The 26,792-nt window shown below is 46.5% G+C and overlaps 1 pseudogene; it reads left to right on the top strand.

Annotated features, from left to right (window-relative positions):
- Positions 1–8,562: 8,562 nt before the first annotated feature.
- Positions 8,563–16,384, top strand: LOC122113597 (annotated as a pseudogene).
- The last annotated feature ends 10,408 nt before the right edge of the window (positions 16,385–26,792 follow it).

The following is a 26,792-nucleotide window of genomic DNA, read 5'->3' as shown; positions in this document are numbered from 1 at the left end:
GAGCCACAGCGCCACTCCTGGCTTTTATTTTCCTGCTTATGTGGTGCTGAGGAATTGAACCTAGGGCCTCATGCATGCAAGGCAAGCGCTCTACCCCTGAGCCAACTTCCCAGCCCTAAAGTTGAGTTTTTCAAACAATTCAAACTTTGAAATATCAGAAGGCATAATTCTTTAAAATAAACTTATGTAATTCTAGACTATGTACTACACACCAAGAAAAGTCATCATTGTTTAAAACAATGTGCACATAGAGAAATATATATATGGCCAGATTTTATTGCATAGAAATATCACATGTATAGAATTAAAAAACACAGAGATTTCTTTGGGACTAGAAAATAAAATTCAGATATAGAGGAAAAGGCAATTTTTCCTTTCATATAACAATTCATGTGGCTATAGTGTTCCTTTTACACAGAGTTGAATAATTTCTGAGTAGTTTCAATAGTAGGAGTGAGGGCATGTGATAGAGTTCATAAATATCAAATTACAATTTTGTGAAATAGTACTTGAAGCATTTTAATTTATATCCTTATGTTCTCAAAAATATTGCCCACATCTAAGGAAAATGTTCTTGAAATAGGTACGAGAGGTGTTTCTAAAACTTATTTGTTCAAATATTACAGATTTAACTTGCAAGTTTCTATATTGCTATATTGTTCCAATATATAAGCAAAACCTCTCTATATACTAATAGATCTCATTTTTACACGCAGCTTCATTACCATTACCTGTTGTTTTTTGTTTTGTGTTGTTTTGTTTTGTAGGCCGGGGGGTTTGGACTCAGCCTAGGTGCTGTCCTTCAGCTCTTCAGCTCAAGGCTAGTGCTCTACCACTTGAGCCACAGTGCCACTTCCCTGATAGATCTTATGACACAATATTTTTCTATGAATGCATAGAAAACATAAATGGCTGAAGCATGAGCATCTCTGCCAGGTTCAACTGAGCACTGGGCCAGGGAAGCCTTGAAAATGAGTCACAGCAAGGTTTCCCTAACCTTTCTTCTATAATAGAAGAAAACTTCATGAAGGCCAGGAAGCAGGTCAGGTACTATACCAAGGCATTACTAAAGCTTAATAGATCCAGATTAAGCCATGTGTATTCACAAAGGCTCACTCAGGTAGTGTGTATAAACAGAATGGGTTAATCATTATAAAACCACTGAAAACATAAAAATTAAGACACTGTTCAGTATAACTTGTAGAGGAGATGGGGAAAAAACAAGTCGTTTAAGGATACAGGTGGACCTGTTGCAACAATGAGAAGTACAAGTTGTCATGTCGAAAACGAGCTTTACAACGTTGGTGGGGGGGAGGTGGGGAGGATTTGGTGGGGGGGTAGGGGGGGAGGCTGGGAAGGGATGTGAAGGGTAAACAAAGGAGGAGGCTGCAATGCTTGATAAGAAATGTACACATTATGCTGCCCATGTAATTGTAACCCCTCTGTACAGTGTGTTCGCAAAAAAAAAAAAAAAAAAGACACTGTGGGAGCATCAGTTTCAGTGATGCTCACTGTGGAAATCCTGTGTTCTAGAGTAGTGCCTGACATGGAATAAGGGCTACATATGTATTACATGACCAAATATCTCCCATAAAGCAATAAGTGTGCTCTCTGATGGGATTCATGAAGTATCTGTTCAATCAGTGTTAGAATTTCTTCAATACAATATACAGTTTTGTTAACTTTTATGGTGACTCACAAAAGTGCAAAATTGTATATCAAGTAGTATATCAGAATTATTGTCTAAATGATAACTATTCTCACTATAATCAAGATTGTAATCACTATTTCTGTTATACTCATTGTGACTCTATTGATATTTCCTTGATTGAAAAGTTTTGCTTTAACTATCAAAAGCACACTGAGATTCCACCTCACTCCAGTTAGAATGGTCATTATCAAGAAAAAATACATACACACATTGCTCTATTAAACATATCTATATCTATATCTATAGATAAAATCTATTAACCAGGAAATCCACCCCTGGGCCTGTATCCAATAGAGCACAAAGGAAGGTACATGACAGCCACCAGCAAAACTATGTTTATTGAAGCATTATTTGCCATAACCAAGATATAGAATCATCCCAGATGCGTCAATAAAATGTGGTATATATACACAATGGAATTCTCGTCAATAAAATGTGGTATATATACACAATGGAATTCTCTCATTCCTCAGTAAGAATGATATGCAATCCATAAGAAAATGGTAAGACCTGGAAAAAAAGTATATTACATGAAGTAAGCCAGACCCAGAGAAACACAGGGTGAATAGTTTCCCTCACTTGTTGGAGTTAGAATGTGCTTACAAATCTGTAAGTAAAAAAACTATATGGTATTGAAGCTAAGTGAATTAGCTCAAGTACAACAGACTTGATGGAGTGGGCAAATAATGTAATTCTTTAGAAAGACTAAATCAAAACACAACAACATAAGTAAAAGAAAATGGGTACTTGTGAGAGGGAGGGGGCAAAGTAAGAGGAGCAGGAAAATGGTCATGGGAGGGGAGTAGAATACAGGCAAGGATACCTTTTAAATACCACAGAACTGACAACAAAGGGAGGGGGGATTATTTGTTCCAAGGGTGTTGGGGATGTTTAAGGGATGACACAGATCAATATGCATTATATACATAAATAGCTTTGTTAAGTGGCAAAAAGTTTCAACACATTGCATAAACATTAATAAAAGTGAAGGAAGGAAGGGTGGGAGTATGTTTGAGAATGTTGAAAGGAGTGACACTAATGAAGAGGCACTGTATTCCTAAACTGCTCTGTTGAATGTCAGCTCTTTTATACAACTACTTAAAGGAAAATAAAACTTCTAAAAAACACACAATAACAGCCAAATGCTGATATATCATACATATTATCCTAACTAATCAGAAGGCAGATATATCAGTATTGTAGTTCAAAGGCAACCAGTACAAAAGAGCCAATTAAACTCTTAATCTCCAGTTAATTTTCAAAAAAAGCCAGAAGTGGAGGTGTGGCTCAAATGGTAGAGAACAAGCCATGCGCAAAAAAGACAAGAAAAAAATCAAAGCTTTGAGTTTAATTTCCAGTACTTGCACACAAACAAAGAATTACAAAAATAAGCAATACAAACTTGGTCAGTTAGGATCTGAAGACTCATTTCACAATCCATTACTAACAACTAGATAGTAAACATTTTTTAATCAATTCCAAAAATTTCTCTTTCTCTCTTTATGTGTGTGTGTAGGTGAATGTGTGTGTGTGTGTGTATGTGTGTGTGTGTTGGGGAAGGAATCCTTTTGCTCTTTTAGAAAGAACACCTTCAATATTTAGTTTTTTATATCAGTAAGACCAGATTGAAGACAGTGATAAAAAAATTAAGAAAATGATAGTATACTAGTAGTATAATTTATCTCTAATGTGAACTACTTTTATCTGATTGGCAAACAGATATGAGTCTGAGATTGCTGAAGATTGTCAGAGATTACTAGAAAATATTTTGTTACAGAAGGAATTCTCGGTTAAAAATCTTTGAGTAGCTCCATCTTGCAGGGGGCGGTATGTGTCCTGGCAATGATAATTGTGGCCCAAAGACACAAAGAGAATGAGCCTAGAAGCAAGGAGGAAGAGAAGAAAGATGGAGGGAGGCTGAGTGGGAGGCCAGAAACTCCAGGTGATGGGACCCAGAATGCAAGTCTAGTAGTCAGTTATTAAAAATGTTGGTCAGTATTTTACATTTTGCTTTAGCTCTTGAAACATTTTCATAGACATAATGGGATTTCCCAGTGTAGGATTCAACACTAAATGTTAAATCAATTCATTTTATATACATCTTACACTTAGGATTTGGTCTAGAGACAGATTCCTGCAACTTATACATACTAGGCAAGTGCTCTACCACTCAGCTCTGCTTCATGGCCTCAGCTCTGCTTCATGGCCTGTCCTGTTTCCTGTATCCTGTGTGTGTGTGTGTGTGTGTGTGTGTGTGTGTGTGTGTGTGTGTGTGTGTGTGTGTGTGTGTGTAAGTCTGTGTCTGTGTGTGTGTATGTCTGTGTCTGTGTCTGTGTGTCAGTCTCATAGACTTTCCTGCTGGGTCTGGCTTTGAACTGTGTTCCTTAGATCTCAGCTTTCTGAGTAGCTGTGATTACAGGAATGAGCCACCCATGCCTGGCTTCATGGAGCATTTTATCCATGTAGTCTCAAGGTGATTCATTTCCTATAATATTTTCCAAACACCTCAGTTTGATGGTGACCCTTCAAATGAAACTTGGTGAGGGGTGTTCCATTGGTGGCATCATGGAGGCACTCAGCAAGTTTTGAATTTGTAGCCTTGAAGATTTTAGGATCCAGAATGTGTACCCAAAAAAGTGATCTTTGCCCCTTAGGGTGACAGGACTGTATCAGTGCTGGGCAGATAGGAAGTTATCAATAAACATCTGGGTTTATAATTTTGGGAGTGGATGTGAAGTTCAATAAGCAACTAAGACGTACAGGGCCTCCTGGGGCCAGGTTCCCATGTCCAGCTCCCATTAGGGGTAGGTGGGTATGTGGCAGAGGCTGAGAAGTTTTCCAGAGGCCAGGCAGCTCCCTCCCACCAGCAACTGTCTGTAGCTTCCTCTCCCACCCGAGATTCCACTTCTCCTCACAGCCTCCTTCCAGGAATCCTTGATGAGGACCTGGCTAGGGGCCTGCAGTTGCTGTTGTGGCTCACAGCCATGGAGTGCCCCAGCTGCAGCAGGTAGCCAACATCCTAGGTAGTCCCACTGTGCCACACCTGCACCAGGTAGGGAGGGTAAGGGGGTGGACAGGGTGGCTATGGGTGGCTTTCTGTCTCTCTGAGCCTCCATTTCCACATCTATAAAGTAGGACAAGTTCTACCCTCTGCCAATCTTCCATGATGAGCAGCATTGCGTATAGAACACAGACCCTGCAGTGACAGGAAAGACAGCCTTTCTCCATCCTATTGCATCTTAATCAGCCACCAGAAAACTTCAGGCTGGGGGCCAAACTCAGTCTGAGGCTCATTTCTTCCAATTGCTAGGAATGGTTTTGTACCAGGCAATGGTGGCTCATGCCTATAATCCTAGCAACTCAAGAGGCTGAGATCTGAGCATCAAGGTTCAAAGGTGGTCCAGGCAGGAAAGATTTGTGAGATTCTTATCTACAATTAACTACCAAGAAGTCAGAAGTGGAGCTGGGGCTCAAGTAGTAGAGCATTAGCCTTGAGTGGAAAAGCTAAAGGAGAGTACTCAGGCCTTGAGTTCAAGCTCCAGTACCAGTGTGCATGTGTGTACACATGAGAATACCCACACACAAGCACATACACACACTCAAGAATGATTTTTCAGTAATTTGAAGGAGAAAGAAGGAGAGAGAAAGAAAAATAAAAAGAAAGAAAGAGAGAGAGAGGAAGGGAGGGATAGAGGGAGGGAGGGAGGAAGAAGAAGGAAGAAAAGGAGAGAGAAAAGGAGGGAAGGAGGGAAAAGAAAAAAAATGGGCAGGAAAGGGCAGAAACCATATAGCTGGCCAGGCATAAAATATTTGCTACCTAGTCCTTGATGGAGAAGTTTGCTTATTTATATTAGAAGACTCAGAGGAACCTTGACACACAGTAGGTAATGTCAGCAAGTTGTGATCACAGCAAGGGAATAAATGCTTAGAAACAGGTTGAAGAAAAAACAAACAATAACAGATACTCTATCAGCACAATGCACTAAGGTACACTCAATCAAAGGCTGGGTGTCTAGCAGTATTTTTCTCATTGGGCAAATGGTTCCAGAGCAAAACATGTATACAGAGGGTCAATAAACTTACTTTTAATTTTTTTTGTTGGTTATGGTGCTTGAGGTCAGGCCCGGGCACTGTCCCTGAGCAATTTTACCCAAGGCTAGCACTCTATCATTTTGAACCACAGTGCCACTTCCAGTTACATGATGGTTCATTGGAGGTAAGTGTCTCATGGGGACTTTTTCACCCCAGGCTTGCTTCAACCATTAAGTCTCAAATAGCAGTCTCCTGAGTAGCTAGGATTACACACATGAGCCATAGGTGTCTGGCAGTAAACTTCCTTTAATGGTCTGGAAATATTTATTATTATTATTATTAGAGTAGTAGTTGTTATTGAGGGAGGATATCACTGCCTATGCTGGCTTTCAACTTATGTTGCCTAGACTGGCCTCACATTTGTGATCCTCCAGCCCCAGCCTCCCAAATACTGAGATTACAGGCATACACCACCACCCCCAGTTAGAAATATATATATATATATACTTACATATATATATATATTTAGACTGTAAGTCATGAAGTTTCCATATAAACACACAACCCTGTTGCTATAGCACAAAACTAGCCACCAGCAGTAGGTAAGTGAATAAGCATGGCTGTGTACCACTAAAACTTTATCCACAAACCAAGCAGCAGGTCAGCTTTGGTTCATATCTCTAACCCTAATGTAGAACCACTAGAAGCAGGTGTGTGAGCCTGGGCAAATGCTTTCTCCTCTGATCAGTTTCTGCCCTCATGGGATGTATCATGAGCTGGCTGTGCCAGAAGCATTCCAACAATTGGTGGTAAATAGATGCTAAAACAAGATAGATCCTTCATTCTTTCTTATGGCAGCACTTTGCAGGGCAACTTTGTTTGATTAGCATGCTATGACTAAGATCCACCTGCTGTCATGAGAGTCTGGGATGGATTAGCAATGTCTGTCACAGGCCACACACAGGTAGCAGTCACATATTTGCTATTCATGGAGCTAACCTGGGAAAGGCTTGGCAAAGGGGAGGGAAGGCACAAACGCATTGGACCTAAACCTGGAGACACTGGGGAGCTACAGGAGGTGTTTTTGTTTTTGTTTGTGTCTTTTTGGAGAAGAAATAAACCATGAACTTGTGTTTTAGCTTCCTGAATAATAGGAACCAAATTGGGTTTCTGTTTTGTTTTGCTTTGATTATCCTCACCATTAGGGACTCATTTTTATGAAGATTTTTCTCAAATGCATAACCATGTTCTCAGTGTTTGTTAGATGGTACTTTGTTACCCCTTATATCTTCTATAGGTAAGTGCAAATAGGGAAACTGAGGCTCAGTCCTGGTCCCACTTTTCACCATTATATCCCCAACAGAGTGACTTGCCAAGCACCCAGTATGTGTCTGGGCCTAAAAGTGGGCACAGTCTTTTGGACATATCCTGGCATGGGGTTGTCGCTCCAGCCTTCTCTGTGCCACCCTCCTACAGGTGCCTTGGTGAGGGTAGCTGACCTACACATGGCCACTTGGGTTCCCTGCTCCACACCTAAGTTGGCATGGCCCCATGAGGCATGCTGGGCCTAGGCTCCATAACCAGCCACAGAGCCAGTATAGATGCCAGTTCACACCTTGAGAAGGAGGTGCTCCCCAAGCCCTCTTCCCCCCACAGGCTGCTCCCTCCGTGCTAACTCTCTGTCCTCTACTCCTGCTGCATTCCAGCACATGAGCCAGTTCCCAGCAGGGAGCCAGCCATTCCCAAGCCTTCAGGACACCCCACCACTGTACTCCCCCCAAGCTTCCTTTCCCACTCCCATGGGGGTTCAGCAGGGATGGGGGAGCCTGGAAGCGGATACCCATGCCTTGGCCCAGCCAGGGGCCTATGTGATCCTCAGTATACCCCCCAGCACTTGAGGTGCCTTCATCTTCCTCATCGTGACCTTGTATCGGGGGTACAAGGTGTCTCCGTGGTTGGAACCCACTTTACCCTCACACTAGGCCCAGATAGGGCTTTTTGACTGAGAGCTTGTCTTACCTTCTTGCTGTCTGTCTGTCTGTCTGTTGGTCTGTCTGTCTCTGTAAAAGTATAATTCCAGGGGCTGGGAAGGTGGCTCAGTGGTAGAGTGCTTGCCTTGCATGCCTGAGGCCCTGGGTTCGATTCCTCAGCACCACATAAGCAAAAAGAAAAAAGCCAGAAGTGGCACTGTGGCTCAAGTGGTAGAGTGCTAGCCTTGAGCTGAAGAGCTGAGGGACAGTGCCCAGACCCAGAGTTCAGGCCCCACGACCGGACCCCCCCCAAAAAAAAGTATCATTCCATTAGCCTCTATGGGTCCCCATTTGGGGCCTCACCTCCATTATTCCAAACCCACATGGCAGTGCATTTTTCTCTGGAACTGCACTCCAAACATTACTTCAAGCCCATCTATTCCTACAGGTGAGGTGAGGTGAGGGTTCTGGGGAGGGGGCGGGGCAGCCTTCTGGGCCTCTCAGAGAGGAGTGGTGGCCCACACTTGCAAGAGGGAGATGGGGGAATGGGGAGCCCCCCTGCATTGGAGCCTATCCCCCAGAATGACCATCATGTGCTTGGACAAGTCCCTGAGGTAGAGATGCTGTTTCAGACATAAAGACTCCCTCCCGCTGCGTGGCCTTGGGGAGGTGCTTGGCCTCACTGAGCCTCGGTCTCCTCAAATGTGAAAAGTCACCACATGGGCAGAAGGGAGTGCTAGATAAAGGCCTGCAGATGTTAATTATGGAGTTGTGACAAAAGAGGAAGCAGTAGCTGAGCCAAGGAGCAAAACACTTGGTGTTTGTGCGCACCACAGTTGTCTGATCTCCATGGTCCTGAAGAGCAGCAAGACAGACAGCCTGCTTGTGAATGACAACTACAGCTGTATGAAAGAACATTTCCCCCACTTCAAGGTGAGGATCCAGCCAGCCTGGGATGCTCAGGCTGCCTTTACCTCTTCCTGGCACTGCCAGGATCCACGGCTAGTCACAGGCCAAACTGAGCCACAATTTTTTTTCCCTCCAATTATGTCTTATACCTGGAGTAACACACACACACACACACACACACACACACACACACATATTGTCACTGAGGCAAATTAAATAGAGAAGTGGACATTTGAAACTGGGCTCTGCTGGAGGAAGAAGAGTTCACCACACATCTCAGGAGGTGTAGAAAGGCTAGGCCTTGTTATCTGCAGTGTCTGGGCCTCAGCACCCTTGTCTGTGAGGTGGGAGAGCACAATACCCAACTGACAAGTAAGTGAAGTGAGTGAGGAAGATCCTGGCAGCTGCTGGCATGTGGCTGGCAATGGTAAAGTTGTCTCTGTTCCTATCAAAGCAAAAACAGATCACAAAGCCAGAGGTACCTGAACTGCTGGGGACCTCACCTGGACAGTGTCTGTAGCAGAAACACTGTAGCCCAGTGGGGTGGATGTGCACATGGGTGTGAGAGGTGGGAGAGGCAGGTCTCTGGTTACCTAGCAACAGAGTTTCAGTATCTAGAATGGCTTCCATTCCATCCATGGGAGCAGCTACTCATTGATGAGCATCTTTCTTGCTCCAGTCTCCATCCCTCCCTCTTGCCTCCCCAACTTGAAGGTGAGTATTGGAAACTCTCCCCTCATTGTTGAGCGTGGCACAAACCGGTGAGAAAAGGGGATGCAGCAAGAAGTCAGTGAGGGAAGGAGGGACTTTAGATGGCCATGGACAGCTGGAAATGCTGAGTGCAGCATAACCTCTCCTAAACAAGTGATTTGAGCTGAGTGGCTTCTTGCAAGGGTTGCCTATGGGCCTTGAACCTAGCCTGATCAACAAGATGGAGGAGCAGATGCACAAGTGGAAAAGGAGGGACCTGGCCACCATTCACAGGAGCAATGCCAACAGGAGAGGCCCCCTGTGAGCACAATACCTGGACATACAGGCTTACCCATGCATATGCATGTACACAATACAACACTGCACATGTGTGTGCACACAAACAACTCATACTTCTATGCACACACTTGTATCTTTACACGAACATTGCACATACACCTACATAATGCATGCTCACAAACACACATGCACACACCACCTTTCCCCCAGCTCTGCCCAGGGCCTACCCACCCTTCCACAGATCTCAGCCAGGGTGAAAGGGACACAGAAGCCTGGTGAACTTCCTCCATGTTGCTCCCCAACCTAAGCTGTGCTAGATCTGTCACCCCAAATTTGTCCTGTAGAATCATGGGACAATGTACAGTGTTTACTGTTATTTCCTGAGCACACTGGTGGTGATGTGAAACATAACCAAAAAGTAATGCTTGTGTGGCCTGGGGGAATATTGGTTCCTTTGTACCCAATGGGTAGAAATATAAATGGTGACTTTATTTTGTCGGTGTGGGTTATAAGGCTTGAACTCAAAACTAGCACTCTATCATTTTGAGCCATAGACCTACTTCCAACCTTTTGGTAGTTAATGGGAGAAAAGAGTCTCACAGAATTTCCTTCCCCTGGATGGCTTCGAGCATTGTTCCTCAGATCTCAGCCTCCTGAGTAGCTGGGATTACAGGTGTTAACTACCAGTACCTTGCTGGGTAACATGATTTAAGGGCAAAGCCATATATTGAAAACCTGCAAACTGACCTGGACAGGGTGGTACACACCTCATTCCAACACTCAGGAGGCTGGGCTACACAGTGAAACACTGTCTCAAACACACATACACATCCTGAAAGCATTATTCCCATGAGTTCGTCCAATTTTTCTACATCTGACTAATTATGCTGAGGAAATCAGAGATTTGAGAAGGGAGAAATGTTTTATGGACAAAGTGTCACAGTGTATTCCTATAGTATCAGCACTCAGGAGACTAAAGCAAGAGAATCAAGTACTCTAGGTCAGTCTGGGTGAAGTTGGTGAGTCCTTTTCTGTAAACAAAAACAAAAGCATGGCTGGGAGCATAGCTAAGCAGTGGAGCACATTCCTAGCAAGAAGCAGCCCTGAGTTCAACCCCCCCCACCCCACCGAAGTAGAATTTCCTTTTAAAAGGTGGCACAGTAGCCAGGTGCCAGTGGCTCATGTCTGTAATCCTAGCTACTCAGGAGGCTGAGATCTGAGGATTGCAGTTCAAAGCCAGCCCACTCAGGAAAGTCGGTAAGACTCTTATCTCCAATTAAGCACCAGAAAACCAGAAGCGGTGCTGTGGCTTAAGTGGTAGAGTGCTCGCCTTGAGCTGAAGAGCTCAGGGACAGGGCCCAGGCCCAGAGTTCAAGACACGGAAACAACCACAACAAAAGCAAAAACAAAAAAAAAGGTGGCACAGAAAATTTGTCTAGCATAAGAAAGTTCTGGCTTCAATACATGGTAGCACAAAAAAGTTTCTTATCAAGGTTATCCACTTTGAAACTGTCTCTAAAAGATTTTAAAAAAGATTTAAAAGATTCTAACCATCTCACAAGTAAATACTTTAGTACCATATCATACACGTATTCAAAAAGAAAGATATTTCTGGAATATAAATACTCCCAATGCATTAAATGAAAGTGAGAAGCTTTTGAACTCATGCATTCAACATGAGCACATTTTAAGATGCCCCACTTTCCCACCCTTCACCCCCAAACTTATTTAATAATATGTCTGTCTATCTATCTATCTATCTATCTATCTATCTATCTATCTATCTATCTATCTATCTATCTACCTACCTATCTATACATGCACATATGTACAAATCTGTACCAATGGAGAGAGCATGACTATTATGTGAAGAAAATGCACACACTTCTCATTGGGGAGAAATTAATGCTCATTTGTGTATTCTCCACATTTCTGTACCAAAATTGCTTTTATAAGTAGGAAGAAAAGATTGCATCTGTTGCTTTTTCTCAAGTCCAGGGACATGAAGAGGGGCCACACAAAGGGCACGGGAGTGGGTTCTGTCCAATGGGACTCCAGCATGGTGTACTAGTGCCCATCCCACTTGAGTCTGGGCATGAAGGGCAGGAGATGGGATAGAGAGGAGCCACAGGTGGCACCAACAGGCCTGGACTCAGGACAGCACAGAGCACACACTGATAGAACTCTAATCTTGCAGAAACTGGGAGACACTTGGGCCGATATTTAGTGTGAGATGTTGGCTGGGTCATTTGTCCTTCTAGATTCTAAATGTCTTCATTTCTAAGATGAGTGTCACCCAAATAGTTCTCCCCCCCAATAATCTTGTCTCAGTTTGTTTTGTATACAACAAGACATAACCAACAGCCAAATGGCAGAGTCATTTCTGTTTTTATTGAAGAGGATCTGGTTTTGAACTCATAGCAACATTTCTTCATGTCAAGGCCCCCTTCTGTATGAAGGAATCTGGTCTCAGTTTCTAGATCTGGGGTCTCTGCCTGGGCTGGTATGAGGTTCAAATGGAGGCCAGGCTAAGGCTACACAGACTTGTGAGCCACACACTGTGCTGAGGGCAGGAGCAGGGCATCATTGATGGACCACACCACCCAGTGCTCCTATCACGATGTCATCATGACATCATCATGACTTCACCACAGGTCAGAGCATCTGAGACCCTTGTGAAGTTCACAGGGGTAGTAGCACTTTGGCTCGAACCCATGACTAACACTGAGTTCTGAGTATCCTCTCCTATTTTCCTGCACAGGAGCTAGACAATCTTATCTCTGACCTATCCAAAAACTACCAGTGTCCTGGCAAATCTGAAGGATTTGCTTCAGACTCCTGGGGAGTCTGAAGGTCCTGTGTTCTCTCACACCACCATGGAAGCTATGACCCGCAGCTGCCTGGCCATCTCCCAGCTCCCACTGAGGACTCTGTTCCTGCCCCAGCAGGTGCAACAGCAGGCACATCTGGCCCCAGATTCACCAGCACCTTCTCAGATGCCAGCCCTGCAGGCCCTGGAAGCACTGAACCCAAGTCCCTTCCCCATCCCATCAGGTGCGGGGCTCCTGGGATCTTCCTCAACATCAGCACCAATGAGAACAATGAAGTGACTGACCTAGACCCCAGCATCATGGACTTTGCCCTGCAGGTGAGGTAGGGGGAAGCCAAGAGAAGAATATGAAGGGGGACCCAGACAACACCAGGGGCTTACTTATACCTGTAATCCTAGCTAATCTGGAGACTAAGATCTGAGGAAGGCAGTTCAAAGCCAGCACAGGCAGGAAAGTCAGAGACCCTTATCTCCAGCTAACCAACAAAAAGCTGGAAAAAAGAGGTGGGATTCAAGTGGTAGGGTGCCAGCTTGGGCAAAAGCCAAGTGAGAGCCCAAGGCCTTGAGTTCAAGCCCAAGGCCTGACCAAAAAAGAGGAATGGAGGGGAAAGAGCTATTTGTCCGTATTTACCTACAGCCTTACTTTCACAGCAACCATCCAACATTAGCTTAAGAAGCAGCTAATGAACACTTTCTGTATACAAGGTCCCAGTCTGTGCTCATTGCTTACCGTATATAGCAATCTAAGACCACCACCATTTCCTGGCCCTGTTCTGCCAATGAGAACACTGAATAATGAAATGTGAAGTCACTGGGCCAAAGTCACTCAGAGTCACTCAGGTCCTCAGCAGCAGTGCGGGGTTTAAAGTCAAGTCTCTCTGGCTCCAGTCTTCTTTCAGGAACAGCCTGACTGTGTCATATTCAGGAAATGGGATTCAAATGAATGAATGAATGAAGTATATCAGCCAGTGCCCCTGAGGATGGAAATGGTTAGTTAGGAGCTCCCAGCCTCTGCTCCTGGACTGCCTTGGAGTTCAGTGGAACAGGAATAGAATGCTTTGTCCTTGGCTTTCACTTAAGGCATCATCCTCTCAAGGTGGATTTTCTGATTGTTCCCCATTTTCTCCTGCAGCTCGGGCAGGAGTTATTTACCCTAGGATACAGACATATACACAGATGGGCAGGTGGCAGGGCCAAAACCTGGGATTCCTCTGACCTCTATATCATGAAACCTTGATGTCTGGCCCCAATGGGGACTTGACCTGGCACCTATGGGAGCTAAGCCAGCTCATCTCACCCACATGCATTTGTCTTTGAAAGGGAACTTCTGGGAGAAGATGAAGCATGGTGTTCTGGGGACCTTTGGAGACTCCCCACTTGGCTGTGGCCTGGGACCCACAGCTCTGATCCCTGGGCCTCACTATAGTGTCCATGCCTTTCCAACTGGACAGGTGATGGGCCTCCATGCAGTTTACTCCACTCCCCATTATGTGGCTCCCTCAGCAGCCATCTCAGCCTCCCAGTACCTGGGTACCAGAGGGAACAAAGTAATTGCCCCGCCCTGAGATCTTGTAGCCTCTCTGGCCTGCCCGCCTAGGGCCCCAATAGCTGGGACCAGGAGACCTCATGCTCCTGGAGGCCATCCCTTCACTCTGCCTCAGGCTCTATGAGGACCTATCTATGGCAGGGCTGCAGAGGGACAGGAAAGCAGCTCCCCTTGGCACACCTGCCCCTTACAGGATACTTCTGAGCTCCCCCCTCTCAAGTCAAGAGGATAGAGGAGCATGGGATAAACACCCCAGCCTCATCCTATCCCTCCAGGTTCTGAGATTGAAGGCTTTTTCCAGCCTCAGTTTCTGCCTGGCTAGATTTTCCCGGAAGGTGCCAGAATTTCCCATGGCAGCCTCTGGGACCAGGCTGGGCATTGGGACCATGTGTAAATGTATTTATATGAATTTTAGCCTGTCCACCACCTCTGCAACCTCAGCCACAGCTCTCCAGGATGAGGCTCTTCCAACCTTCCCCACATCCTGATTCCTAACTGCTCCTCTGGTCTCCATGGTAGCAACTCCTTTTTCAAACAAGCCAAGTGATTCTGTGAAGTGCCTGGTTGGTGATGTTAGACTGCAGGTGTCTGGCTGTGGTTCTAGACTCCATGGGTGCTGTGGTTTGGAAACTTCCTAAGGCTAAATGGCCAGCCTGACAGGAACAGGCAAGATGCCCCTGGATGGGAAGAAGTGAACCTGGAACAATGGATGGCCTGGCCTGTGCAGTGAGCACAATGTACTTGATGGCCTTGTACTTGAGCTTAAGTGCTGATTCTGCAGGTGGGAGGCTGGAGCCAGCACTTCCCACTGTGGCACAAATGGCGGCAGTGACCCCCTCTTTTCTCTCCCTACCCCTGATGGTTCAGGAGATTGGGGGTGTGTGATGATGTCACAGGTCCTCTGACCCCTAAGTCCTGTTGAAGGCAGGGCCAGGGCTGGGGTCATTAAGGATGAAGCCAGCATGGCCTGCCTTTCTGTCCCTCAGTGGTAGTACTGGACATGCCTGGTCTCAGCATGGGTTACAGACACTGTAGAAGGCTGGGCACGATGAAGCCTGATCTTGGCAGTGCTGCTCCAAGCTGCCTGCAGCTTAGGAGGCAATGCATGAAAGGAATCTGCTCTGTGTGCTGTGTGCCAAGCTCTGTGCTGGCTATGGCTGTGTACAAATCCAACCCTCCTAGCAGCTCCATGACTCTAACTAGCTATGTATTATGGCCATATAGCAGCAGCAGAAGAAAAATGGAGACCTGGAGGAATACAGTAACTTGAGCCCCAAGATTATAGTAATAGAGTGCATTGGAGTCTGACTTCTTTGTGTGTGCTTGTCTAGGGAACTTGAATTCGGGGCCTGGGCACTGTCCCCCAGCTTTTGTGCTCAAGGTTGGTGCTCTATCACTTGAGCCCACAGCGCTACTCCCAGCTTTTTGGTACTTAAGTAGACATAAGAGTTTCAGGGACCTTCTTTCGTAGCCTCCTGAGAAGAGATTACCGGTGTGAGCCACTGTGCCCTGCTGTCTGACTTTATTTTTAACACAAAGAGAGAATGGTTTGCAGCTTCACTGGGGGACAGGAATTACAGCACACAGATCTCCACAACCCAGAGAAAGGAAGAGCATGGATGACAGGTAGTGGATGGTAGCTGAAGGGGATACCTCAGCAGGGGGTGCACAGAGAGGGTACCTGTAGCAGCCCAGCCTGCTGTGATCCCACCTTACGCCTTACCCCAGGGGCCTGTGAACATCACAGTCCTCAGACACCCTGCAACTGGTTGGGACTGAGCTAGGCCATCTCAGTCACCCCAGGACCACTGCAGAAGCTAAAGGTGCAGGTGCTCTACTTTCTGCTGGGGTGCTAAATTGGAAGGAGGCAAGAGCATGGGTCACCTTGTGGGAAGTAGGAAGTTGAGTCTGGTGCTTGTCCTTACACTGAAGGTAGGTGGGGGCCAAAACAACAAACATCAGAGAATCACAAACTGTAGGCAGAGTCCAGGTCATAACCAGAGTCCCAGGGGCCATCAGAAACAAGCACAAAGGCAGTTGGGGGGCATCCAAATTCTTTCTGCCACATATCATCCTGAGCCACATGAGCCACACTTCTTCAGGCAGCAACGTTAGGGCCAAATACCAACTACTAAGTACACAGTCCCATTTCCCAGATGGGAATACAGAGGCTTGATGTCATGGCACATCCTTCCCCTTTCACAAAGAAAATCATCCACATTCCAGCAACAAAACAGTCACAGCCCTTGCTGCCAAACACAGCAGGGGCCTGGCTCCTCACTGTGGGGGCTATGACTCAGTTTACCCCCATTTACTCCCTCTACCTCTATGGTGCAAGGTTGTCAAATATTCAGGTCTTCATCCTGAATCCTGGAACCTCTGAGCTGGCCATGTAACCCAGCCAGGGGGAATTAAGGGTCCAGATGCCTATCTGCCATTAGTGTAGGGCCTTCAGGCTGAGCCTGATGTGGTCCTGTGGGGCCTGTATGAGGGAGGCACGTGAGGCAGGTGCAAATGGCAAGCTTTGAAGCGGGAACAGGGCAGATAGAAGCAGCAAGAGGCAAATGGATTCTTCCCTAGAGTCACTGGGGGAGGAAATGGGGGACCTCACAGCCCTGCAGACACCTTGACCTTGGCCCCGAGAGACCCATTTTGGACTTCTGATCTCCAGAGCTGTAAGATGATCATTTGTATCAGTGCAAGCCGCTCAGGCTGTGGGTGTTCTGACAGTGGTCCACACATTGCCATTTCACAGGGAGGGAGGGATGGGGACGGAAATAGGCCCAGAGACCAGTAAGCCTAAAGGAGACTAGTAAGCTGTACCTATGGTGTAGATGCCTGATCTCTGGCCTCAGAACCCTCAGTGCCAGAAGCTGCCCTGATGCAAAATGAGCATCTATTATGTGAATGAACAGGACCCCCTGCTGCCCCGCCCCTCCGGGGTGACACATCCTGAAGCTATCCATGCGGTTCCTCCCCTCATCTAGTCCCCTTCCTCCACCATGGGAATGGAAACAGAGACTCAGCCCCTGATCCCCCTAGTCCTGGCGGGGGAACTGCTCTTCCTCTCCAGGCCTCTTCTTTTCCTTGGCTCCTGCCTCAGCCCAGCTACGCAAAGTTTGCCGCTTATGATCAACTCTTGGGCTCTCTTGAATTTTGCAAACATCTGGCACTTGCTGGATTCTGGGGCACTGACAGAGCCAGGATCAATTTGAGTTTTATTTTGTTTGGAGACTGGGTCTCTGGATCAATTTGAGTTTTATTTTGTTTGGAGACTGGGTCTCTGCCTGCATAGCCCAAACTATGGCCTGGAATTTTCCATCTTCCTGCCTCAGACACCTTCAGGCTAGGATTACAGGTATGAGCTGCCATGCCTGGCTAATAATCTGTTTTTAATAAGCTCCCCTGCTGACTTAGGGAAGAGGTTTGGGGGAAGGAGAGAAGAGTGAAGGGTGGGGGTGGGATCACTAGGGCTATAACTTAGCCAAGATAAACCCATGGGCTGCAGAATTTAGAATTCTTCTAACCGAGACTAAAGGAGTCCCTGCTTTGGGGCTGCTTAAAGGTGAAGTGTGGGTGGTACCCGAGGTGGAGGCAGCTGCTAGTGGGCTGGGAAAGACAGGCAGGTACACACACCCCAGATACCTTCTCACCAGAGATGAACCTTGTGGCCCACTGCTTCTTCCTCCATGGGCTCCAGGAAGGGTGTTCTATGATCTGGCTGGCAGTACAACACCGGATGTGGGAGGGAGGGTGGGGCGTGTGAGCATGGCAGACAGAGCAGCAGCACCTGGGCAAACCACAGAAGCTGAGACAATGAGCACCCAGGTGGGGTCTGTTTTCCCCTCTATGATGTGTGAGAGGAGGCAAGTGAAAAGAATAATAACTTGGCCTGGCATAATGGTGCACATCTGTAATCCATCCAGAGGGAGGTGGAGGAAGGAGGACTGTGAGTCCCTCCTTATGCAAAACTTAGGGAGACCCTATCTCAGAAACAAAAATACAATTTAGGTACCAGTGGCTCAACTGTATAATCCTCAGGAGGCAGAGATCGGGAGGATTGTGGTTCAAAGCCAGTCCTGACAGAAAAGTCTACAAGACTTTATCTGCAAAAGGCCAGGCTAGAGGCATGGCTCAAGCAGTAAAGTACAAGCATTGCAAGCTCAAGGCCCTGTGTTCAATGCATACTTGCACCTCCAAATTCAATGGCCATAAAACATTGAAAGACACTTACTGGTTCTTCTAAGGGAATACCTGGAAAATTTGCTGCCAGAGTAAAAGGCATAGTTGTCATGTGCTTTGGAGAGAAATACTAAATAGTCTCAGGTTGGGGGAAGGACAGGGGTTATTTGAAGGTTGGATCTGTGCACCAACAGCCAGTTTCAGACTCTGACCACACCACCAACTTATGCCGAAGGAAAGGGCTAGAAACTGCAGTCCAACAGACTTGATTAGCATCCCAGTTCTATTCCTGTGTGACCACGGCCTTGTCTCTTTACCTCTCTGAGCCTCCTGTCTGGTCTACAGAGCAGGGATGAATTAAAACAGTAGGGGAAAATGAAGCAATGCTTAATTCCATTTCCGCCACCATGCCTGGCCCGCCAGCTCATCTGCCAGGGCTGTCATTGGCTGATGGCCACGTATGTTGAGATTTGAGCTCAGACATCCTTGAGCATCCTGACTTGTGGTGGCTTCCCAGGATTTGAACACAGGCCCACATCTTGCTCCATGCTCATCTTCACAGCACAGTCCCATCACTGGCCTGGTTGGGAGAATGGCAGACCTCTGTTCCCTGTAGTAATCACAAAGCTCTCTTGTCTTCAGAGACCCTGATGGCTCTGCCTCTCCATGATGGATTCCACAGTGGACATGGAGACCACAGGGACCCACCACCACAGGCGGTGGTTACGGAGGCCTGCTGTGAGCAAGGGGAAGGGAGGAGGGGGCCTCTAACTGCCCTCCCAACTCAGGCAGATGTGGAAGGCAGATCCCACAGGGGTGACCACAAGGGGCCAATCTGGCTATTTCAGGGGAACAAAGGCAGGCATAGCCCAGGAAGACTCCTCCAGCTGCCCTCAGGCTCATGGCACCAGAGCTTTCTGAGAAACAGAGAATCTGCATAAATATGGCCATTGTGATTCACTTGAGGAATGAAATGCCATTTATTCTCTTAATAATAATAACAATAAATCACTCATACACTTTCCCAGTATTGTTTTCTTTTGCCTGTCCTGGGGCTTGAGCTTAGTGCCTGTGTTGCTAGGTTCAGCTGTGGGCCAAGATCTCTAGCACCAGCACAGGGCAAAGGAAGTTCAGACACTTTTTGTTGGCCTTGACTTCAAGCCACAAGACTGGGAAAGAGAACAAGCCCCAGGACTGGAAAAAACAAAAACAAACAAACAAATGTAGTTTGTTGGGTTCACCTCACTATTTTTTTGGCCAGTCCTAGGATTTGAACTCAGGGCCTGGGTTGTTCCATTCAGCTGTGGATCAAGTGCTATTGCACCAGCCTAGGACAAAGTAAATTTAAACACAATTCCCAGACCCCTGACTTCAAGCCCTAGCACTGGCACCAAAAGAAACAAAAACAAACCCTGGTCCTGGCAAATTAAATAAATAAATGATTTTTTTTAAACTAAAATGTTTTTGGGACTTCCTTTACACTTTATTTATTTTGTATTCCTGGGATTTGAACTCAGGTCTGGGTTGCCTGGTACAGTTGTGTGTCAATTGTTAGAGCATCAGGCATAGTCCCTAGGCCCTCACTTTAAAACCCATGACTGGCAAAGGGGGAAGACATATAAAGCAAATGTAGAAAGTTTGTTGAGCCCCCTTGCCATTGTTTTTTGCCAATCCTGGGGCTTGAACTCAGGGCTTCAGATGCCCTGTTCATCTGTGGGACAAGTGGCAGTGCACCAGCCTAGGGTTAAGAAAGCTCAGGCACAGTTCCCAGGTCAAGACCCAAGACTGGGAAGGAAAAATGCTTCAGGACTTGCGGGGGGAAAGCTGTACAGCTTTTATTGTGACCTCCACACTGTTTGTTTTGCCAGTCCTGGGATTTGAACCCAGGGCCTAGGTTGTCCAGTTCAGCTATAGTTCAAATGGTAGAACTCCAGCCTAGGGCAAACAAATCTCAGGCACAGCTCGCAGGCCCTGATTTCAAGCACCAGGACAGGCAAAAACAAACAACAAAAAAGAAGCCCTAGGACTAGCAAAAAAAAAAAGTAAATTGTTTGTCGGGGACTTTTGGTTATTTCTTCCCTCCCTCCCTCCTTCTCTCTCTCCCTCTTTCCCTCTCTCCTTCCTTCCCTCTTTCTCTCTTTCTTTCTTCTCTCTCTCATCAATCCTAGGATTTGAACTCAGGGCCTGGGTTATCTGGTTCAGCTGTGGTGAAGTGGTAGTCTACCGGTCTTGAACAAAAGATGTACAAGCACAGTTTCTAGGCCCTAAATTCAAGTCCCAGGATTGGACTGGCATAAAAACCAAAAACAGCCCTGAGATATGCATTTGCCCTTTGGCCATATGGGCCTGTAATCCTAGCTACTCAGGACCTGAGATCTGAGGATCACGGTTCAAAGCCAGATGGGGCACTGTGGCTCAAGTGGTAGAGCTCTTCCCTTGAGCTGAAGAGCTTAGGGACAGTGCCCAGGCCTCAGAAGGTGGAGGTGTCGGCCTCACCTGAGATCTTGGGTAAAAGGGGGTCTGGGGGGACACCCCCCAAAAAATAAGACATCAGAGGGGAGGGCAGAGGAGGACACCCCCCACCCTGAGAAGCCCAGGCCTAGTAGGCCAGGAAAGAGTCAGCCAAAAGCCAGGCAGGAGGCCTGGTTCAGCAGGTGGAACGCCATGGCCAAACCATTACCAACCAACCTTCAGCTTCCTCTTGGGCACCACTTCCCAGTCCACGGCCCAGAACCAGTGGTGATAGTTGATGTCCAGGACTCCGTTCTGTAAGAAGAGTCAGGAATAGAATAAAATTAAATATATACATAATTAATATATAATATAGTCAATATATGATATAATCAATATATAATTTATAAGCATAGAATATATAAGTATATAATATATAATCAATATATAATATATAAATATATAAAAGAATGTAGAATAAATGAGTTCAATATATGTGATAAAGAAGTATAAGAAACACATCTATAAAACATATAAGTAAAGCCAGGTGCCGGGGGCTTACATAAGCCTGTAATCCTACTCAGGAGGCTGAGATCTGAGGATTGCAGTTCAAAGCCAGCCCAGGCAAGAAAGTCTGTGAAACTCTTATCTCCAATAAACCACCAGAAAACCGGAAGTGGCTCTGTGGCTCAAGTGGTAGAGTGCTCGCCTTGAGCTGAATAGCTGAGGGACAGCGCTTAGGCCCAGAGTTCAAGCCTCACGACTGACAAAAAACAAAAAAAACCCAAAAATATAAGTATATAATACCTAGAAATATATAATAGATAGTAGACATATAATAAACATAAGATATATAACAAATGAAGATACTGGGTATATAAAATACATAATAAATATATATAATTATATATCACATAATATATGTAACACAATGTTATATTATAATGTAATATATATAATATATAACATAAAGACATCTATAATAAATCAATAAATACATAAAATATGACACATGATATATAGAAATATACAATCTACAGTAAGTATATAAAAATATATAATATATAGATATACGTAATAAGAAAATATACATAAATATATATGATATACATAATTAAAAACATGATAAATGTATAAGGAAATAGAGTAAATAACCTATAAAGATAATGTAAGGAATATATAGATATACTGATAAACATACAATAAATCATAACATCTAATGATGCGCAATCAACACAGCAAATCTACACATCATAGCAATATTGATATATATCAATACATAGGAATATAAACATAAAAATCACAAACAAATGAGTATATTATATAATAAACAGAAAAATGATAAATATATAGTAAATATAAATATAAAGTAGCAATATATAATAAATATAAATACATAACATAAAAATCACAAATATATAACAAATATAAACAACTATATAATAAACATAAAAACCATAAGCAAATATAAATAAATGTAAAAATAAATATAGGTATAAATGTAATAATCAAATACATGATAAATACAAATACACATAAATATATAATAAACATAAATATATAAATAAACATATAAATATGTAAAGTTAAGTATAAATATAGAAATAGATATAAACATATAATGAACAAATAGATATAGAATAAACATGGATATAAATATATAAAAGTATAAGTAAGTATAAATACATAACAAACATATAAAAAGTAAAGAAATAAACACATAATGAATAAATATATGAGCACCCGTGCTGGCTGGGCCCCCATATCTGTCTTGGTCACTCCTTTCTGCTTTAGGATTAAAAATATCTGCTCCCAGATGTATTTGATTAAAAACACAAAAATAAAAATAAAAAAATAGAAATCAAAAAAAGACACAGATGGGGCTGGGAAGGTGGCTCAGTGGTAGAGCGCTTGCCTCGAATACATGAGGCCCAGGGGTTTGATTCCTCAGCACCACATAAACAGAAAAACCCGGAAGTGGTGCTGTGGCTCAAGTGGTAGAGCGCTAGCCTTGAGCTGAAGAGCTGAGGGACAGCACCCAGGCCCAGAGTTCAGGCCCCACAAACAGGGGAGGGGGAGGGAAAGAAACAAACAGATGAAGATAGTGAAAAGCCAACCAAAAACAGATATCCCCCCACTGGGTGGTGCAGTGGCTCAGGCAGTGCAGAGCCCCTCTGGTGCTAGTCAGCAAGGTTGAGATGAGGCAGACAGGCCGGTGCCCCGCACCCTTCAGCTTCCCCTCCCAACCCTATGCAGGGGCGGGATGGGTGAGTGGGGGGAAGTGGCTACCTTCATGGTTCCCAGACACCTGGTCAGGGGAAGAGAGATTACACTGCACTGAACAAGCAGATTGCATGGTGGGGTAGAAGCTGGCTGACATGCTGGGGGGTGGGGGGAATGGAGATGACAGTGGCGACTGGGATGAGGGTGCTGGAGATGATGGGTAGCACGCATGCAGCCCCGGGGGTTGACTCACTTGGGCACAGAGTCCAGATGCCATGCCAGGAAGTCAATCTTACAAGTGAGGATCTTCTGGGAGACTCTCAACAGGTTGTCTTCGAAGAAGGGGGGGGGGGGGGGTGGAAAGGAGGGGAAGAGAGAAACGAATGAAATAAAAACGGACAAAAGAAGCCCCTGGGGCAGAGGCCACAGGTGGAGACTATAATGGTGGAGCAGGAGGGGTCTGGCCTCATCAGGAGACAGAGCCTCACCTTTGAGAGGTAGGGGCCCAGCGAGGAGGGCGTGGCCTGGTGGCAGGAACTGAATTGGCTTGGGGCGGGAAAGTGATGTCATGGAGGAGAGGCTACTGGAGGCCAGGTCACTGGGGGAAGGGGCCTAGTGCAGACCACAGAGGGCCTGGCATGGAGGAAGAGTGGATTGGGGGGCGTGCCTTACCAGAAGAAAGATTTGATGGGGGCATGGCTTAGTGGAAGTGATCTCATTAACAGGCACAGGTTGGAGAAAACAAGACTCTTGGGACATGGCTGAGTGGAAGGAAGTTGGAGGCTTAGAGAAAGGAAGGGCTATCACTTGGGGGCGGGGCTCAAAGAAGACAGGGCTCCTGGGGGCGTAGTTTAGTGGAAAATGATGCCATTCAAGGCTGTGGTTTAGTGGAAGAAAGTAGTCATGAGGGGGCGCAGCTGAGTGGAAGGAAGAAAGTGAGGGTCATTAAGGGAGCATGGCTGAAAAAAACAGGGCTCTTAGGGGACATGAAGGGGCGTGGCTCTGAGAAAGCAGTGCTATTGGGGGGCGTGGCTGAGCAGATGGAAGCCTGGCCACAGTAGGCATGGCCTAGTGGGCAGAAGTGACATCACGGTAGGCAGGGCCAGCAGAGGGCCATGTGTTGTCAACAAAGAACGTTCTGGACCAGGAGAAGGAGGAGGAGGCAACTCACCTTGCCAGCATCTACCAGTCCACCTCCGGGCTGTGACCCGTGCTCTGGATGAGCTCGGTGGCCAGCTATTCTAGGGTCACACACAGCGTCCACATCCTGCGGGGATGGGGGAGACCAGACAGGGCGGTGAGGGAAAGCCATCCGGAGGATGGCAGTTCAAATCCAGCCCCAGGGCCAGAAACTCATTTAATCTTCCATGAATCAACCGCAAAACTAGGCGGCGCTTGGGGAGGGGGGGTATTCAAGTGATAGAGCATCAGCCTGGAGTAAAATAATAAAATATCAATGACCAGATGGTCTGCAGTGGGGAAATTCCGCCTTGGCCGAAGGGCTGGGAGAGAAGGTAGCAGGACTTATCAGCTGATTAGTTTATTCTGGGGTAAATGAGTCCACACAAGGGCGAGGGAGGTACAAGGTGAAATAAAAGTGCAAATAAAAGTGAAAAATAAAAAAAGTTATTAATTAAAGAAAAGAAAACTAAGTAACTTGCGCCCCCTGTTGGAGTGTTCCTGAAATTGTAAGGTCTGGATGTATGGATGGGTAGGTGGGTGTGTAGATGGATGGATGGGTGGATGGGTGGGTAGTTGGGTAGGTAGGTGGATGGATGGGTGGATGGGTAGGTGGGTGGATAGATGGATGGATGGGTAGGTGGGTGTGTGTGTGGAGTGGATGAATGGGTGGATGGATAGGTGGGTAAGTGAGTGGATGGATGGGTAGGTGGGGGATGGATGGGTGGGTGGATGGATGGGTGGATAGGTAGATGGGTGGATGGAAAAGTGGATAGATGGGTAGACAGATGGACAGAAGGATGGATGGATGGATGGGTGGACAGGCATGCAGCAACCGTCACCTCCTCACATGTGGCCCCACCTTGCCTGGCCTCTCACCTGTCGACCAGTTTCTTGGCAAAGCAGAAGTCGGTGAGCTTGATGTGGCTCTTGCAGTCCAGCAGGATGGTCTCAGGCTTGAGGTCATGGTAGATGATGTACCTGTCATGCAGGTAGGCCAACACACACATGATCTTGGCAGCATAGAAGAGGTTGGTGTTGGAGAAGTGGCCACAGGCAGCAGGTAGCTGAAGAGTTTATGGCCCCATGCGTAGTTCATGAGCATGTACAGGCAGAGATCATTATGCCACGTGGAGAACCTGCGGGGGGAGGGGGATGCAGAGAGGGGGATGCCCATGTGTGTGAACTCATGTGCAAGCATCATTGTGCAACTGTCAACAGGGAAGTGCTGGATGCTTGATCACCATCCTGTGCTGGGTGCTTAGTCCATAACCTGAGTCACTATGGGAGAGGTTCAGGGTGCTTGGTCAGTGTACTGACTCGGGATGAGAAGGTGTTGGATGCTTGGTCCCTGTCCTGTGTCATTACAGGGAGGTGCTGGATGCTTAGTCCTAGTCCTGAGTCACTATGGGTAAGTGCTAAGTGCTTTGTACCTGACTTGAGTCTATATAGGGAGGTGCTGGATGCTTGGTACCCAACCTATGTCACTATGGGGAAGTGCTGGATACTTAGTCCCTGTCCTGAGTCACTATGGGGAGGTGGTAGTTACTTAGTTCTGATCCTGGGTCAGTATGCTTAGGTGCTGGATATTTAGTCCCTGACCTAAATCACTAATCCTGGTCCTGACTGAGTATGGGGAGGTGCTAGATGTTTGGTACCCAACCTGTGTCACTATGGGGAGGTGCTAGGTGCTTGGTCCTGCATGCAGTGATGTCACCCTAGTCGGGGCCTTCAGGAGGAGGTACGAGAGGGGGAGAAGGGAAGAGGAAGGAGGAGGGTGACTCAGGCGCCCGAGGAAAGGGTACCCACCTCCCGCAGCACGGCCTTCTCGTTGTACACGTGGTGCTGCACCAGCTTCAGTGGAATCACCTCCGCGATGCTCATTACCTTCAGCTCAAAGCACAGCTGCGCCAAGTGGTCCCACACCAACGTAAGCTGCTGAATGGCCTGGTTCATAGAGAGGGGTTGGGGGGTAAGAAAGACAGAGAGATAGACAGAGAGACAAAGAGACAGACAGACAAACATGAGGACCAACCCAGAAACTCTGACCTCCAATGAACCAGCGCTGCTGGGCGCCTGCCAGGTACCACCCACAAGGCCCAGACGCCCAATGGCATCACTTCTGCCAGGCCACGCCCCCAAAGCCAGGCCACCCAATGGTATATCTAGGTCCTACACCCAAGGCACAGCTGTCCAATAGCATGGCTTCTGCCAAGCCCCCCCCCACACCCCCAAACCAGGCCACCCAATGGCATCACTTCTGCCAGGCTACGCTCCCAAACCAGGCCATCCAATGGTACTATTTCTAAGCCCTGCCCCCAAAGCCAGACCACACAATGCCATCACTCGAGCCAGGCCACGCCCCCAAAGCACTGACGCCCAAAGGCGTCACTTCTAGGCCACACCCCCAAGGCCAGGCCACCCAATGGTATTATTTCTAGGCATGGCCCCAAAGGCCCAGCCGCCAAATAGCATCACTTCTACCAGGCCTCGCCCCTCAAGCCAGGCCACCAAATGATATCACTTCTGCAAGACCACGCTCCAATGAGGGTCCTTAATCTTTTAGGCCATGCCTTCGGGGTCCAGCTGCCCAATGGCATCACTTCCAGGCCACACCAGCCAAGGCCAATCCACTCAATGGCTTCACATCCAGGCCCAGTCCCAAAGGCCCAGCCGCCCAATGGCATCAGTTCCTGGCCACGCCCCTAACAACCTCATGTCCACCAGACCATGCCCCAACCAATTGGCTCCCCCTTGGAAGCTCACACC

This window comes from Dipodomys spectabilis, unplaced genomic scaffold (assembly GCF_019054845.1).
Source record: "Dipodomys spectabilis isolate Male_0828 unplaced genomic scaffold, ASM1905484v1 ptg000003l, whole genome shotgun sequence".
Lineage (NCBI taxonomy): Eukaryota > Metazoa > Chordata > Mammalia > Rodentia > Heteromyidae > Dipodomys > Dipodomys spectabilis.
The sequence above is the reverse complement of the archived record's forward strand: the minus strand, read 5'-3'. Positions and strand labels throughout refer to the sequence as shown.